Source organism: Tupaia chinensis, unplaced genomic scaffold (assembly GCF_000334495.1).
Source record: "Tupaia chinensis unplaced genomic scaffold, TupChi_1.0 Scaffold000042_1, whole genome shotgun sequence".
Taxonomy (NCBI): domain Eukaryota; kingdom Metazoa; phylum Chordata; class Mammalia; order Scandentia; family Tupaiidae; genus Tupaia; species Tupaia belangeri.
In genome coordinates this window covers 171,097-176,130 of record NW_006159497.1, presented here as the reverse complement: position 1 = coordinate 176,130, position 5,034 = coordinate 171,097, and the positions used below count along the sequence as shown (strand labels likewise).

At 58.6% G+C, this 5,034-nt stretch overlaps 1 protein-coding gene across 1 annotated transcript in view; it reads left to right on the top strand.

Moving 5' to 3' along the window:
- The first annotated feature begins 1,141 nt into the window (after positions 1-1,141).
- The window catches only part of ABAT (4-aminobutyrate aminotransferase), a 90,361-nt gene continuing 86,468 nt past the window's right edge, over positions 1,142-5,034 (top strand). Inside the window, exon 1 of the mRNA XM_006140704.3 lies at positions 1,142-1,256. The gene's annotated coding sequence lies outside the window, so the exon portion shown is untranslated. The remainder of the gene's footprint in view (positions 1,257-5,034) is intronic.

Genomic DNA, 5,034 nt, shown 5'->3' with positions numbered 1-5,034 from the left:
CTCCTCACCCGCCTATTCCTTTGCGTTATTCCCACTTCTTGTTTCTTTGTGGTCCTGAAGGTCACAGACCTCTCTAGGAGGTGGGTAGGTTGTTTAGTAGTTTTTATTGATTGCTTTGTTTTACGTTTGTCTTCATTCTTTAGTCACCAAAACTACAACCCTCTGTAACTAATCAGAGAGAGGGTAGCCTGGGTCCCTGGCCAGCAGGAAGGAGGAACCTAAAGCCTCTGCAAGATTCCAACAGACCAGGGGAACAGTGGCCTGTGGGTGGCTGGGGGTGGGTGGGTGGGTGGGGACCAAGCCCTGTTTTTTGATGGCCTCTGAAGGCTGGAATCTTGGTCCATTCACCGTGTGCACAGGGTGATCTCAAGCGGTTCTGATGAGCAGTTTCCCAAGTCTTTGCTTTTATCAGGGAACGATTGCTCTTCTTCCCAAGTACCTTTAGAAAGCTCCAGGCCATCAGTCAGCCACAGCGTGGTATTAGCTGGTTTTCACAATCGGATGAAAGCCCCTTCATCACACCTACCGTCACGTTTACACCCGTGAAGGAGGTACACCACTACTGCCCTAGTTACTATGGAGGAAACCGAGGGTCAGAGAGGTGGGTACCCAGCCCAGGGCTGCTGGCATTGCCCCACGTGCACTAGCTGTCTCCCGGAGCTGACAGGCCCGGCAGCTGGGAGGGCTGAGAGAGGGCTCTGAGCTCCCTCACTGGGGGAGGGCACGTGCTTCTTCCCCCTCTTTTGCAAAAGGAACCTTTCTGACTCCATCCTAGGGTTCCCGAGACCAGAACGAGGCACCGGGTGGAGGAGGGGCTGCTACACTCGCCTGCAGCCCCAAGGGTCAAAAAAAAAGGGGGGGGGCGTTAAGATCCAGGTTAAATCAACCTATAGAGACGCCCCCTCCCCTTCTTAGCGACAGGATCTTCATCTCCCCTGAACTTGGTGGGCGTCCTCGGCAGTCTGCTCAGCTCCAGCCCTGCTCCCGGCCCTCGCGGTCCCTCCTCGCGGCCCCCAGGTCCATTCCGCACCAGCCCGAGTCTCCTCCGCCCCCGAAGGCCGGACTCTCCCCGCGCCCCGCCTTGGCTGCGGCGCGACCGAGGGCCGGGTCCTGCAGCGCGGATTGGCCGGGGCCTCTCGCCGAAGCCTGGGAGTCCTGCGAGTCGCTGGGGGAAGCGGAGCAGACACCCGGCGCAGCGGAGCGCAGGGCGCAGACCCGGCAAGTCGGAGCCCGCAGATCCTAGCCAGGGCCTGGAGGTAAGGCCGAGGCGCCGGGTCGCGTGGGCGGGCCCTTGCGAGGGGAACCGCGGTGGGGTCTTTCTGTCCTGCCCCCAAGGAAGCCAAAGCCGGGCATCTTCTCTCAGAAACTGGGCCCTCATCCTCCCAAGATGTGGGTCTCCTCCCCGAAAAGAGAGGGTCTGCGACCCCCGCAGAACAAAGTTGCCTCGTTTCCCCCCCCGAAATGGGCCCTTCCTCCTGATCCCAGCTCTAGACACAGCGCTCTCCTTCCCAGTTTACCCTTTGGAATAGAATGTGGCCCCCAAAGTGGGTCCCCCCCAGCGGCCCCTCATCTCTCCGGAGACGGATGCTCCTCCCCATCGCTAGAGAACTAAGTTTAGCTCTGCCTTGCCCCTCCTTAGAACGATGAGGGGCTTTCCTGCTCCCAGGTCTCCGTGCCCTTCTCCTCCAGACAAGGAAATCCCCCCCAGGCCAGGACCCAGAGTCACCTCCAACCCCACAGGGACCTCCCTGCATCCCTTTGAAACCGGACTCTGAAGATAGACCGTCCCCCTCCCACCCTGCTGGAGGCCCTCCCCTGGAAGGAGATTGAGGTTGTCTCCCACACGGCCAGGCTGAAGGTTTTGGAGTTCCCGTCTTCCTCTAGTAAGATGTAAGACTGGGGCTCTCACAGTCAGAAGTGGAGCAGGGGTCTGCCCCAGCCCTGACCAAGTCTAGGTCTTCTCGTCCCCCTCTAAGCCTTTCACCCAAAGCCCACCTACTGAACCCCCCACACCTGTCCCAAGCAGCCCTCCACTCACCCTGCATCGCTCCCACACCTGCTGCCCCGCCTAATTCCAGCTCACCTTTTCTCACTCGCCCTGGCCAGAGGTAAGACCAGAGGAGGTTTTGTAAGAAGATTTAGTAAGACTGAAGCCCTTAAAATTGAGATCCTGGGCCAGGAGATTCTTCCTGGACCTCCGAACTCTGGCAGTGGAGAGGGCCTCCAGGCAGCAGGATGGGGGACCCTCTCTCACCCCTGTCCCGCCACACACACTCTCTTGGGACTACACCCAGTGTGTTCTCCCTGAGCCAGGTGCTCTCCTTCCTGGAGAAAGGGGTGTCCCTGCAGAGAGAAGGGCAGCTGGCCCTTTCCAGGAGAGCCCCAGTGTGCTTCTGGGGTTCCCCCCCAGCTCCTGTAGGCATCGCCTATGGAACCCCCAGGAGCTCAGCCAAGACAGGAGATGCCCCCGCCGTGGTGGGGAGGGGTGGGCAGGGCTGGCTCTGCATTTGGCTGAAGCTGGGCTAAGGTCAGGACACTAGTGAACTGGGGACTTAGAGGCAGGGTTTCTCTGGTGGGCCAGGTCCGGGTGGGGTGGTGAAAAGAGATGAGGGGGGTTCCTCTGCTCTTTGGCGCAGGGCCTGTGTCATGGAGTGCAGAGAAACACATTCCCCATAGGGCCCAAACAGGTCGGCCGAGGGGAGAGGTCAGTGGCCCAGTCTAGAGCCTTAAGGCCTGAAAGGGCTTCTGCTGGAAAGACCCTGCCCCCGCATTTGACAGTTGAGCAGAGACACAATCAGGGGAAGAGCTTGTTCAAGGTCACCCAGCCAGCAGGTGACAAAGCCAGCTACAGCCCCTTTGGGGTCTGCGGGGTGCTGGTCCTGGACACTGGCTTCAGTTCTCACATTTACATTGGGGACCACTCGCCACTGTGTCCCCACTGGACAGAGGGGGCCTGCGAAGGTCGTGCAGCTCGGAAGGGGCAGAGCTGAAACTCAGTGCCGCCCCCAGCTGGCCGCCTGCAGCAGTCCATGCCCGGATGTCTGTACTTCGGTCTACTTGGCTTTTTATTGAGCCCACTGCCAAATCTGGGCTTGCCAAAATCCCAGCAGACCCAGGACAGCAACCCTGGTCAGTTAGTGTGCTGAGGTTTCCCCTCTGCAGGAACCGTAGTCACACGGCGGGGCGTGCACCGAGGACTTTGGCCAGGCCTGAGGAAGTCACATTTCTTCCTTCCGCTGTCCCTTTCCTCTGGCCCCTGTCTGGCTCTGAGGTCCCTGCAGCAGCCCCCCATCCCTGCTCTGGGCCCTGCATCTTTTCCTGGGGTCTCAGATGCAGACTCTCAGGGACCACACACATGGGCAGCACGACCAGGCCCAGGCCCACATACACGGAAGGTCAGAGGAGGGGGCCCAGGCCCCACCGCCCCACCCCCAGTCCCAGCCAAGGGGTGCCTTCAGCTGTGAGTAGGGAGCCAAGTCCAGGCGCCACCATGAACGTCTGAAGGAGGGAGCCCAGGTGGAGGACTGAGAGGTCTGTCAGGAGTCCTCTCGTCTGGGTACGCAGCCCAAAGCTGCCACTTAGCGTGTGATCTCCAGGAAATGAGTAACCTCTCGGGGAGCCATCCTCGGGATCAAATGAGTTAATCCTCGTACAGCGTGTGGCACTTAGCAAAGGAGGCAATGGTTGTAGCTGCAACTGCAGAGCCATGAAAGCTCTAAAAGGAGAAGCCCAGGGTTATGGTTTTGGGCAAAATGTGTAGCCTGCCCGGTAGATAACCTGCCAGCGCTGGGCAGTGAGCGGTCCGCCAGCATCTGGAGCCAGGCTGATGTCTTCCAGTGAGGCATGGCTCTGTGCAGAATGGACCTTGGACCTTCAGGTCACATGAAACTGAGAGGAACCACTGGCTCTGGCTGCCTGGGCACCGAGGCAGTCATTCACCCGAGCCTCGGTTCCCCGTCTTGCGCTGCAGGTGGGCTTAGGTAAGACGTGGAGTCGGGGTTTCTCGCCCACAGCACTGCGGACATGGCCCTGGTCCTCCCCTGTGGTGGGGCCCGTCTGTATTTTGTAGGGTGTTTGGCATCGTCCCTGCCACCCACCTGTGAGATGCCAGCAGCACCCCCTCAGTGGACAGGTCTGAATCTAAAGGACTGAAGTAGAATCATTTGTATTATCTGTGTTCAACTCGGCTACACCGAGCCAGGGAAGGCCAGGGAAGGGGCAGTTCTGACACAAGGATGCCCGGTAAGAACTATCACTCCAGAAGTCGCCAGTGGCAGAGCTCTGCTTCGAGCTTCTGAAGACTTCTAGGGCCACAAGGCAGGAACCTGAGGCCTCAGCCCAATGCGCTAAGCCTCCTTCTTGCCAAAGGAGATTTCTCCTGCCAGCATCAAGGTGGGTCTTGGTGTCAGATTGGCGGGAGCTGAAGTGGGCTTCACAGGGTGGTGACCTTGGGCTGACCAGTTCACCTCTCCATGCCCCACTCCTCACTTTTCAAAAGGGAGCGGCAGTAACCAGGGCTAGATTGGGCCACGTCAGTAATGCAATGCTTCGCAAGCCTAACCCACATCGGAAGGTTCTGGGTTCACATCCAGAGAACTCCCTGGACATGCCGGGCACATGTATGCCCATGACCTATGGCTAACAGAAGCTGGGGTCTGTTGTGGAATGAACTCTATTAGGGCCTTGCTCTCTCTTTTTGTCTCTTTTTCTCATGGAAGAAAGAAAGAAACTAAAAAATAAACAAGTGAACAAAATCAGTAGGAGTAGGAGGCAGGGTCCAGTTATTGTGAGGCTCAAATGCAACTGATGTTTCCTTTATGCACTGACTCCCCAGTATGCAGTTGGTGCTTAATTCATGCGAGCCCAGGCCTTTCCCTGTCCCTCCCTCTGCCCTTTACTGCCCCCTGCTGGGTAGAAGACAAAAGCCTCACAGCGATGCTGGGACTGCGGTCTGCAAGACAGCACAGCAGCGAAGTCGGTAGCCCTCACTTTTCCACGGTGCCCCCACCCCCGCTCCTGGCAAAAGGTGTCAGC